A 13517-nucleotide genomic window follows, 5' to 3' on the forward strand; every position below is an offset into this window, starting at 1 on the left:
TATTATTTTTAACATTTAATAACTATTGCTTTTCTCTATATTTTTGTCATTTAATTGCTACTGACTTCTATAATTAGTTTTCAGAAAAGATCAAATTCTATGGAAATATTCCCTTACTAGTCTTTGCAATTCTGAATTCCAGATGGAATAAGAACTACATCTATTAAATTTTAACAAATACATTTATATAAATTCCTATACATATGATAGGATGATTCAATTTTATTGAATTAAATTTAGGGCAATAAATTTACATTATATGTTTTATTTACATTATACCGTTTGCATAAAATCAGTCAGTGAATCATAGCTGGAGAACACATCTTCAATTAATTATGCAGCAATAAAGTCCTCAATATGCATTATCATTTACAATTGTAATTTGCTACATGATACAGATGAGATGTAGCAATGAGGAACATAATTGCCTTTTTAATGCTGTGGTAGGTATGCTATGGTCATTAATTATCAACTTAACTAATCATTATTGGTGGCAATTAATCTTTGCTCTAATAATTATTGCTGATGAATATACATGTTTTGCCCCCATTACCTTTCCCATTGCACGAAGATGATGTATGCAATTACTAAGCTACACATTGCCTAAAACAGAGCTCGATTATTTCATATGGTAAAGCTTTTCTGTGAGCACAGAAAAATTTTCATTAAGCTAAAAAAAGAAAAGGATTTAATTTAATGATCTTTTTGAGATGGTCAGGTTGTCCTGTCATCTGGTCTGATATGGGTTGTTTTTTTTTTTTAATTTATCATTCAGTATTGAGAAAACCTTTCTTCCTTAAAAACGAAGTTGTTAATAACTGATGATGGAAGTTACAAAATATTCCAACACTAGATCAGAATTGAGTATTATAATGAAGGCGTAAATCACAAACAATCCACACCAGTTTGGAATTATGATTAATAGGGTGGTATTTATTTAAAGGGGAAAAAACTTACAGATCACTGTCCCAGACAACAGCCCTCTTTGCAATCAGGAAGGAGTCTAGTCGCAGGAAGTGGAGCAGGAAGCAAAGAGAGCGGGAGGAGGGAAGTGGCTGCTTTTTTAAAGAGAGAGACCACTCCCCAATGGGCTGGTATCTCAGCGGCTTTTGGCTGAAGGAGCAGAAGGACCTCCTGCAATAGTATAGTAAAGATATTTATTTAGGGGTAGATTCACAGATCACAATCCTCTGCATAAATGAAGAATAGGAAATTAATCCAGCAGCCGGAAGAGAGAGTCAGTTTGTGCTTTATGTTGGCATTTAAAGTATAAGAGGCTATGCCTAAGTTGGCTGCTATCTTAAAGGCTATTGATTGAAGGAGTTCCTACAGCTCTGCCTCCTTTTGTTTAAATAATAGGTTTCTAAGCCTAATACAAAGCTATATATAATAAGAACAAATATCAAGTATAAAAATTAAGGGCCTGGAGAGGGGGCTCAGAGGTTAAGAGCACTGGCTGCTCTTCCAGAGGTCCTGATGTCAATTCCCAGCAACCACATGGTGGCTCACAACCATCTGTACTGAGATCTGGTGCCCTCCTCTGGCGTGCAGGCATACATTGAGGCAGAATGTTGTATACATAATAAATAAATAAATCTTTAAAAAACATTAAAATTACAACCAGCATAAACAATAGCAAGCAAAAAACAAAGCTAAATGTTTCAATAATCATCCTACCCTAATGAGTCTGAGTCTTATATTAGAAATAGCTTTGCCAAGTCATAAAAGAAAAGTAATTATGACAATCTAGTCTTCAACCCCGTCAAAGACCTAAGAAGGAAAATAATATTACTTGAGTAAACAGAAAGTAAAATTGAACAACTTCCAAAATGTGCAATAAATGACAGAGACAACTGATTGCCTGGGCAATCATCCAAATTCTCATTTGCAACATTGGAGCAACCAGCTTTGGCTAAGGTCTAGAGTAAGTGACAGATCATTTTCAGAGGTAGGAAAATTTTCAAAACCACCTTAACTTGTCGAGGCAAGATTTTGCAGTCTTTTTTCTTGTATCCTGCTTGCCCGGTTAGGATACTGTACATTTTGTCAGTGATTCAGGCATGGGCAGTTCATTGCCCAAAGGCCAGTTTTGCCAAGAAGAAAACAAGCTCCAAGTGGAGTGTATTTGGTGCTTAATATTCTCCCAGGAATAGATCAGTGCTGCCAGGAGCAATTGTGTCTCATGTCAACAGAACCCTAAGTTATTTAAATGCCATGTTCTACAGCTCTTTGAAGTGGTTGGAGATTACCTATCTATGTAGAAACAATCTCTATGTAGCTAAAGAACAAAACTAAGTCACAATGTCAAATAAATGAATGTATCAGAAAAACCATATAAGCATTGCAGAATACCACAATATAAGCAAAATATAATGCCATTCACAATATAAGCAAAAAGGTTTTTAATTTCCTGGATGGTAATATTGTCTGCCATTATAAAACTTTCAGGTTTATTGATTTATTTATTAATCAAATAGTTACCTTTGTTATGAGATTTCAGTAGTCTGTTGTAAGTGTCCTCTTTATTGGCTGGCAGGTGTTGCAGTTGTAGCCGCATGACGGTGATGGAGGTGCGTATAGCACAAATAGTCCTGTGCCGCTTTGGTGATGCGCGCTGGTGCCTGGTTAAATGCTGACAAATTGACAAATATGCTTTGCTCTTTGCTTAAGAGCAGTTGAATCAGTTCCGTACACAAAGAGAGGTGTTTTGCTTTTTTTGTTTGTTTGTTTTGTTTTTTTCTGATCAAGGAGCCCAGAGCTCATGAATAGGGATCACAAACCAGAAGCTGCAGAAGTGCTTCACAAGTTGTCAAGTGGCAGGGCAAGCAGCAGGGCTGGGAAGCATGCGCACCTGGGAAATTTCCAAGTTGCCGTGCTGAGCTACGCCATGACCACAATAGATGAAATCAGCTATGTAGGCAGTGGTGGGAGTTCTTCTGGGCTGTGTACCTTTGGGACCTTTAAGCCAGTCTACCTTGTAGGTGTGGAGTTGAGATTCACATTGGGTGCCATAGATGATGAAAGTTACAAAATGATCCTACACTAGCTCAGAATTTGATATAATAAAGGGTTATTTATTTAGGGACAGACTCACAGATTGCAGTCCTCTGGATGAACAGGAACAGGAACCGAATACAGCAGCCGGAAAAGAGAGCCAGCACATGCTTTATGTTGGCATTTATAGTATAAGAGCCTATGCCCAAGATGGGCTGATATCTTAAAGGCTACTGGCTGAAAGAGTTCCTACAGCAAATAACCATGCTTCAAGGTATGGGTGAATATAATATTGGCATTGAGCAAACTGAAGAAAAACAAAGGTATAAAATGATGACTCTCAAAATTCCTCAAAGTGTAAACATGCTTACTACTGTGCAATTATAGCTAACTGATGACTTAATTCTTTGAAATCCATAAAAAAAAGGATGGAGAGATTCCATTCTACAAATTGTCCTCTGAAAGGTAATGCAAATGTTGAGAAATGAATAGATATATTCATTTTTTTCTCTCTCTTCTCTCTCTCTCTCTCTCTCTCTCACACACACACACACACACAAACATACACACCACATTATAAAAAGATACTAAAGTTTTAAAATGTCAACATGGTAATTTCTTCTTTTCATGTCATCATGTTGTAAGAAAGGTAGATTTTACAATTTTTACCTCCCCAGCATAAGAACATTATCAGGTTACTGAAAATGTTCAATAAAATCTTCCTCATGAAGAATTAAAGAGTGAAGTGGGATAAATGTTTGGTAAAAGTGAGAAGTTACTATAATATAACCAACTAACTTTCATACAAATAATTTATCTTGTATCATGGATCATTGAAACACCGTCGGAGAATTGCACTGGTACCAACAAAAAGAGCCTCTAACATGGAACTCAAGATATTTGCAGGATTGTTGTGGTAGTTATCAAGTAGAATTTGAATCATCTTAAAGACTTAACTGGACTTCTAAACTTTTGTCATAGGATTTTGGTCATCAATCTAAATAATGTTTCAAGAAGATTAAGAATGGGGAAATTATTTTTTTATAGTTGACAGAGGGCTGGAAAATGATTCAGCAGTTAAGAGCACTGTCTGCTCTTCCAAAGGTCTTGAGTTCAGTTCCCAGCAACCACATGTTGGCTCACAACCACCTGTAAAGAGATCTGGTGCCCTCTTGAGGAGGAGACCTTGTCATTCATTCTCATCAACTTAGACGATGAAACCCAATATAGACAAGTTCAACAGAACTGCCATATATGGGCTGCCCATGCATGCTTCAGCATTACCAGGGCATAAATTTCATTCATTTTCAAGTAGCTGTTACACATTATTTTAATTATTTTTATCAGATATATACAATTTCAAATACTACAGAAAAATAAAATTATACAATAAGACAATTATAAATTCAATTACAGCAATAGTAAAGATAAATTTGGTTAACAATAAAAAAATAATTCCTCTCTAATTATCTGTGAGTAAAACCTACTGGAGTTCCATTTTTTTTTCTTTTCTGACATATTTGCTTTCAGTCAAATTGACATTCCTTTTTTTTTTTTTTTTTACCGTGAAGAACTGTATGAGGAGAAAAAGGCTTCAGACCTAGTCACCTTAGATGTTTAGGTCACCCTAGAAATTATGCAAATAAGAATTTTACCATGTTTTATTGGTATTGGTGGTTTATTTATTTTAATTCTATGTACATGTAATATACCAACCACTTATTCCAATTTGGGTATCCTTTACCACTTGATCGAGGATGACTTCTTGGATTATGCTAATTTATAGTAGCGACAATATTAAAACTTTCTATTCTTTCCCCTTTCAGCTTCACTTTCTTCCTTTATCACAACTGAACAAAAGCTCATGACTTAGCAAGTGCTAAAGATTTATCTATTTATTAAATTTTACTCACAAGGATAAAACTCTTGAAATATTACAGCTCATTTCCAAGAATGTCCTTGGGATGGAAAGCAGATCTATCCTTTGTCACATTGCATTTGCAGACCATGTAGGTCACTGTCATAAAGCAGCCACCGGAAAAGTTAAATGAAGCTACATTATGCAACAGACTTTTGCATTTTTAGAGACATATACATTTATATAATACATGACTATAAATTGTGATGTTAGGGCTAAGGATTTTGTAGAGTGATGACTAAAGTTCTTAAGTTAAATTATTGTTTGGAGACGACAGTATTGTTATTATGGTGGTGGTGGTGGGGTGGCGGTGTGTGTGAATGTTTGGAGAAATAACAGAATTTTCATGTCTACTGATGAACCAATTTACTTTATTATGATTAAGTGTTGAAGTATATATCAATACCCATCTTCTTTGTATGGCGTCTATTGTGAATGTAGTTGAATAAAGCTAAGAATTTAACTGGAATGATGATGCAGGGGAAACTGAGATCTCCTCTTAGGGTCTTAGTTGCATTAATAAAGTAATTTAAGAATGTACTCAAATGAACATAAGCAAGATTTTAGTAGAATTTAAAAGAAAAATCTTAGGACAGTTAAATTGTAAAATCAGATATTGTCAAGAAAAGAATGTAGGAAAGAAAGGAAAAAGCCATGCCATTTATGTTGGCATGGAGGGCAGATACCTGGCTAACAATCATACATGTGGTAGGAAGGGAAGATTTAGATAAAGAGTAAGGAAGCATAAAATGTAGGGAATGCCTAACATTTTAAGGAAAACTTGGTTAGAAAAAAAGCAAGAAAGAAAAAAAAAGAAAAAGTAGTGATTTCATGAGTAATTCAAAACAGGCAGACTTATGGCTGTGGCCCTTAAACTACTGTACTATGAGTAGGGATTCTGGGAAATAACAGTGTAGTATCTCATTAACGAAGAGTTATTTTGTCCATCACTTAGCAAGTCTTAATATGAGTCCTCTTCTCTAAGGGTAGTTTTTAGGCAGTGTAGTTGAACTATCTCAACTGGATGTCCTTGACCAGTCTTTACCCAAGCCAGAGATTCCATTCCCTAACAGGGGCGGGGGGGAGGGGGTTCTTGTTCTGTTTGTTTGTTCTTTTATTTTTTTATGCTTTAGTGTTATAGGTAAGGTCATTTGGCTTCAAAATACAGAATATTAGTAAATCTTAGAATTATGATAGGACAAGACAGGATTTGCATTGAAGTTCCATTATTTGATATTTTTATTCATAACTCTCTCTGTAAAAGTGAGGTAACAGTACTGTAAATGTTAATGTGTGATTGTATTTAGCATAAATAAATACAAGGCATTAAATCTTTTATAAGAATGTCTCAATTATAGTATTCCTTCAATGAGAATTTATGCTTATGTATGATGCTTATATATTTCTTTTTTGTTTTTACATTTAGGTTTGGCTACTTACCTAAAGGCAAAGTTATGTGAACATAGTTTCCAGGACTATATTATTATTCGCCTGAATGGGTCACATTTTAGATACATTGGTACTTTCATGGTTTCTTTCTTTACAGGGTAGATTCAATCTTCAATTCACATTGAACATGCCTCTTTTTCCAGTTGTTACAGTGGTAACAGAAGTAAGAATTTTGCCTTCATAGAAGATACAATTTAGTGAAAGCAGTAGATCAGAAAGCCAACATCTGTCTTGTTATACGTTAATAATCCTGTGAAGAAGAGAACATGTGGTCATGAAAACTAAAGTTGATAGTAGAGACATTATTTTTAGCAATAACAATGAGGGGTCAGACAGATGGTTCAATGGTTTAAGAACACTTTCTACTGTCACAAAGGAACTACATTCAGTTTTCACCACCCACATCAAGGAGCAAGTAAGACCTGTAACTCTAATTCCAGGGGATTCAGCACCCTCTCTTGCTTTTGTGGACATCTACATAACCATGGTCCACATAGATTTATTTAGGCCTACACACATATACATAGTATAATAAACAAAATGAATGTTTAAAATATTAATAATTAAGGATAAATAGGAAACATCCTATAAATAAAAATGATAAAAGGGAAATATTATACACATGTGAACCAGAATGGCAGAAACTTTAATGCAAAACAAACTTTGTCTGTTTAAGAGATTTACACTATATTTTTGTTTTGATCAAGAAAGCAGAGTAGATTTGAAATGTACAAGAAGTGATGCTGGATAAGTACAGAAAACAAATTCATAAGTAGGCTTATAGAACATTTTGAATAACTTAATTTTTGTTAGAGGAAAGGGAAGTCACTGAGGAATATCAATAGCATAAGGGATAATGTTTCCTTCTTAGAAAGAATTCAGAACTAAGGAAATTGATGGACCAAGGTCAAGACTGATACCAAGAAGAGAATAAAAGAGGTTATCATAGTAATTTAAGTAGAGAAAGCATGAATTTGTGGACCAAGATGATGACAGAAAGAATAGGCATAGCAAAAAGATTTGATGTCGAGACTGCATTAACAGAATTGGTAATCACATGAATACTTACCATGCTCCACTTATGTACTCCGTACGTGTTTTGCTTATGTGGAAGACATTTAGCACCCACAAAACCATACTCAATTAGGTGCTACCCGGACATTTACAGTGTTTACACCTCGACCTTACCACTGCATGGAAGAGCTGGGTTTTAAACCCAAATTTCTAGTTCTGGAGATCAAAATATGCAGCATTAAGCTACTCTGCAAATCCAAACTCAACCACTAAAATGGATTTTGCAGTTGTCTTTCCAGAACTGTGTCAGGCGCACTAAATTAATCCAGATTTGTCTCAGAAGAAGTATGAAATCATACCATTATATTATGTCCTTTATGTTGTGATTTAACTCCAATCATGGTGTTCAAAAAGTTGGCCAACTTATTTCCAGGGTTGAATTGTAGTTACCAGGAAGGAGTAAAAATTGGGCTTCCAACCCTGGTGAGTCAAGTCTTACTCAAATTTTAATGTCATTTAATATTAATATTCATGTAAGTACTATACTTAATACATAATACCAATCATGAGAACATTTGGGTTTCCATCTATAATTTCCTATACCAAAATTTGAGGCAGTATTTTATTCTTTTTATATTATTGTTCCTGTAGCATTGTCTCTAGAATTTATGTTTTTATTTCAAACTTCTTGATGACCTGATCTTGTGTTTGTCACTTAGGGCTGCAGTTTTCTGTTGGTGCATCCAAACAAGGCTTGAGGACACTTACTGGTTTTGGGGATTTTCATTAAAACGAAACTGAGAAGATTCACGTAAAGTAGCAAGGAAAGATAAAATGGATATGAATAGGATATGTTCTTACATTTGAAAAGGTATTTGGGTATAGAAATGTTACCATTGACAAGAACAATTATGGGAGTCTTTGAGGCTGTTGGAGATGTTATAAATGCTTCTTTAACATGGACACAAATTAGGAACAAAAAAATTACCAGCCTGACTTGGAAAGAGATAGTTCTAATGAGCAACTCCCTTGGATAATGCCTATAAGTTATATAAAAGTAAGTAGAATTATTAAATCAATCTTTAATAATACTTATTAGGAACATAATACATTGAAGTCACCTTTCCACTGCAGTGAATTTGTGTATTTATGACCTATTATTGAATTCTAATTAGGAAGCATTGAATAACATCAAACTGTGACTATTTCAAATATTTGCTACATAGTTTATTAAGGCTTTCATACTTCTAATAATATTGGTTTATTGACATTTCTTGAGATTATCTGTCTAAATCTGCAATCATACTTGATGTCAGTCATATATTAGAAAAATAATAAGCAATTGTAATGTTTTAGGGGAATCACTTTCATTCATGTGCATGGTTCTGAATAGTACATTTTAGAGAAAAGCAGGATTGCTAATAAATTTATCTGCTCATATACATTTTCAATGGAAAACTAAGTCAAATTGTTAAGTACTAAAGATGGTCACACTATGTAAGTCCATAGCAATCAAAAAATACCAGCTCAGCCAGGCGGTGGTGGCACATGTCCTTAATCCCAGCATTGGGGATATAGAGCCAGGTGGATCTCTGTGAGCTCGAGGTCCACCTGGTCTACAAGAACTAGTTCCAAGACAGGCTCTAAAGCTACAGAGAAACCCTTTATCTAAAAACCAGAAAAATATCCGTTCATACACACTTCCAACAAATGGCTCAAATACAAGTTGCTTAGTATTAAAGTTAGTAAAACTGTGTGACTTTAGCTATCAATACACACACACACACACACACACACACACACACACACACACACATATAATTGGGGAGATACCTCTATATGTGTATCTCAGTTCTGAATCATCTCTCTTGCTGGTATACAGTAAGCATTTCACCTGAAATCTCTTCAGCATGGACGTTAATATATTTAGATTGTCAAACAGATTTTGTAGGTTTCCTTCCTTATGGTATCTAGAGCTGAAAGGATTTTAATCTGTACATTTGTTCTGAGAAAATCTACTTTATTCTTACAATTGCTTAGGATTAGTCTACCGGCAGCCATGGAAGCCCTCAAGGAGTCATTTACTTCTGCAGTTTAGTGTGCGGAACAAATTAGTACTTCCCAAAATAATACCAATTAAACCAATGTAAAAAGTTAGTGTCTATGCTCATCTCTTGAGACTAGTTACGACATCCCTCTGTAGGGCTGCCACTCAAGAACAATGCTTTTCACTTGGCATAGTTGTGAGACTTTTATTCTGTGCAGCTAATGATTCTTTTGCTAGATGTCTTCTGCTATCAAAACTTTTTAAGACTTCCCTTTTTTATTGTGTGACAGTTTCACATATTTTATATTCACTTTTAGTCATTTTATTCTCTATAAGCATCCCTTTATTCCTCTCTCTCTCCCACTGTAATGCTTCCTCCCAACAAAAGTCTCTCTTTTGTATCTTCTTTCTTGTATGTGATTCAATTGCCTAAATATGGGTGGGAAGTTACTTAGGGGTGCAAGAACAATTTACCAGTGACTATACCAATGACAAAAATGACAAACCTCTCTCCTAAAAACTGTTAATTACTACTAGTCCTACTACATGTATTTGTGCTTATGCTACTGGATGCATGCTTGTAGACATACCATACATATGTCTTATTTTATAATAAGTACAAATTAGGTTTTGAAGTGCTCCCAAAAGATCGCTTATATATTAATATTTCATACATAATGTTTGTATACACAGTTCAAACACCACATGTGATATAGAGAAAAGTAATGTAGTAACTTGTTAATCATTCCACACTTTCAAATTAAAGAAATGACATTGTGATTTAACTATTGGAGGATACAAGAGTTCATTTTATATGTGGAAAAATCAGTCAAGTTGATTAGGATATCTGACTGCTACAAAAGAAATAAGGGATTCAGGTTTTCAAATCAGTACTTGTGGTTACAGAAGCATTGACTGAATGTGGCTTTCTTCAGTGCAAGTCGGTAATGAATGCAAATGCTATGCCAGCCTACTTTTGACATTCTTTATTCCATTATATACATCAAATTCAAAGTCAATTTTCTTCTGCCATAGTGTTCCTTTGAATCTTTCTTTTAGTAGGACTCTGCTAGTAATACTTTCCCTTAGTTTATCTTTTGAAAAGTCTGTATTTTGCTTTAGTGCTTGAAACGTTTTTGCTGGGTATAAAATTCTAATTGCTTCTTTTTGTGCTTTACAGATATTTTATACAGAATTCTATCATGCAGTAATTATTATCCCTTCTCTTTGTATGATTGATGTTCTTTCAATCTCTCACTCATCTAAGAATTTCTCTGTATTCTCACTAACAGGATTTAAAGGAAGAGCCTAATTTTCCATATCTTGCTAATGGTAGCTTGAGAGTCTTAGACCTCTTTCTCTTTTCTAGTATGAGGAAATTTCTGACAACTACTCTTTGAACAGATCTTATATTGTTTCAGTATAATTTCCTTCAATGATCAAGGTGATGCTATCTTATTTATATTTAGACTTTTTGTTCCTGTGTACATCATTTTGGTAATTTTTTTATGCTGTATTTATACTGTCTGATTTTTTCCTTCAGAGGATAATTTACAGTTAATTTCATCCAGCGATACTTTCTTGTCATTTATATTTTTCATCCCTACAAGTTCCATCTGGCATTTGTTTTATCTTCCAGCTTTCTTTCCTCATTATGTTTGTTTTCCTTTTTACCCACTGAACATATTGAGCATACTTATTATAGTTATATTAACATCCAAGCTTAGTAATTTAATCATCACTGTCATTTCTGGATATGTTTTTATTAGTAGAGCATTCTCTGGCTTGTGGCTCACATTTACATCTGGTCATGGAGAAATGAAAGTCTTTTATAATTAGCACTGATTACCCGTGAAATAGAGAGTATATGTTGGGTTTAAGAAATGAATTATTAGACTGAAGGAATTAACAGCATCAAAGCTGTTAATCCTGCTCCATTTAAAATTATGTAAAATGAAATCACAATACAGTAGAGAAAAATCCAGAAAAATAAAGGCATACTAAAATACAAAGATAGAATCCAAAGTACAAAATCTAAATGCTGAAAGGGTACAAGAAACCAAAAAATACCTTTAAATATATAAAATGAAATGTATGAATAACTTATTTACAAAATGTCACCAAATTAAAACTACATAAAACACATCCTAGTAAGTATGGCAAGATGCAATTTAATTAGTGTTTTAATTAAAAATACTGTTACTCTATGTCTATGTGTGTTTGTCTGTCTGTATATATGTCCACCACATTCAAGATTGGTGCCTACAATCTCTGTTAGAGAGCATCCAAAAACCAGACCTGGGTAATATGTGCATGGTCCAGAAACCGGAGGAGCGGTATAAAGTGGTGCTGCAGGTGAACGTGAAAGAGCTCTCCAAGCTGTCCCAGGAACAAACCCTAGAGGCCCTGCGTGCCTCCACGGAGTCCCTAGTGATCCAGGTGCTGAGATGCAGCTCCCATATGCAGGAGATGGGGGACAGAAAGTTCCTGCCATGACCTTCAGCTGATCGACAGTAGCATTCAGATCGACATCACCTTCGAGCATATCATGGCACTGAGCAAGCTGCACCCACCCACTCTACCCATCCATGGGCATCTTGAAGCCATATGCACCCTCTGCTCCCCGCCCCCGTCAGTCACGAGTATTATGACCAGGCAGAGTTCATGGAGGGCTGCCCGCTGGAAGCAGAGCGAATGGACCAGCTATAGTACGAGGAGGTAGAGCTCTGTAAAAACAGTTACCACACAGATGATGATGAGGATCTGGCCATCTATGTTGGAGAGATAAATTCCAAAAACATTGCAGCCAAAGACAGCTGGATCCGTGAGGGAGTCTGAATCATACAGATTAATAGAATGGATGTCCAGAACCCGAGAGGAAGCAGTGGCCATCCTGAGCCAGGAGGAGAACACCATCTCCCTGCTGATGGCCTGGCCTGAGAGCCAGCTAGCAAAGCGGTGGGAAGACAGTGATAGAAATGACTTCCTGTATCCGCGCAAAATAAATGCAATGCAGATATCAAAGAATATTTACCACTTTAATGATAAACTTACAGAACCAAAGTTCCAGCGTAGTACAGGAGGTAGGGCGGGAAAAAAGGGCCGAGCCGCTGAGCCGCGGGCCCATTTATTGGCAGGCATACGTCCGAGGCAAACCCCGCCCCCTAAAGGGGCTGTCTTAACCCTACAACTTCCTAGATGACTTTGGGTCTGAGAATGAAGGGGGCCTTCATGTCTGGAAGCTGAAGTCACCCCTTGTCCAGCAGACAGAAAATGATGAGAAGGGTGCTACTGATGAGGACCCAGTCTTGAGTTACAGCCAGGAGCTGGACAGCGGGGTGGGCCAGACTGATGAGAATACACACAATGAAGAGACCTGTGAACATGACCTGCTGGGGGTAAGCACCCCGCCCCCCCCCCCCCAGCATCACCAACACCCCTAGAAAGCCTGCGCAGGTTTGTCCTGCAAGGGGATGTCCTGCAGAGCAGGGATTTCCACTTCAGCATGAACTCTGCTGGCTGACGGGGCAGGGACTGGGAGGGGCTGACCTGCCTAGGCTCACTGATGAGGATTATGAATGCTACCTTGAACTGCTGGAGATCAAGTTCCACCTGGAGAATGGCAACCAGCTAGATTCTTCTTCGGGGCCTGCAGTGGCAACAGTTCCCTGAATGTCAACCGCAATGAGAGGCTAGGCCATGAGATGGCCATTCTGGAGGAGGAGCTTCGGCACCTAGACTTCAATTGAAGCAACATTTTGCCGGCACAGAAGAGAGCAAAGTTATTCTTTGATATTCACAAGAATGCTGTTCTGCCATCTTTCATGCCCATGAGCGCTCTCTCTGTCTCTGTCTCTGTCTCTGTCTCTCTCTCTCTCTCTCTCTCTCTCTCTCTCTCTCTCACACACACACACAGTAACACAATAAACAAACACAATATATGTAATAAAATTGAACATTAAGAAATATTTCTTGATAGATATGTGTGTATGCGTAGTAGTGGGAATTGTGTGGAACTGACGATTAAAGGAATTTAAAATTTTTAACTTCATATTTCACAGAATATGTGATAAAAGGAGAAAAAGGTGGAGAACA

The 13517-nt window shown here is 36.3% G+C and overlaps 1 pseudogene; it reads left to right on the top strand.

The window, feature by feature from the left end:
- Positions 1–2555: 2555 nt before the first annotated feature.
- On the top strand, positions 2556–13171 carry LOC121465788 (annotated as a pseudogene).
- The last annotated feature ends 346 nt before the right edge of the window (positions 13172–13517 follow it).

The sequence above is a fragment of the Microtus oregoni genome, unplaced genomic scaffold (assembly GCF_018167655.1).
Source record: "Microtus oregoni isolate MIOR12 unplaced genomic scaffold, Mior012 000000F_ref0000247, whole genome shotgun sequence".
NCBI classification, from domain to species: domain Eukaryota; kingdom Metazoa; phylum Chordata; class Mammalia; order Rodentia; family Cricetidae; genus Microtus; species Microtus oregoni.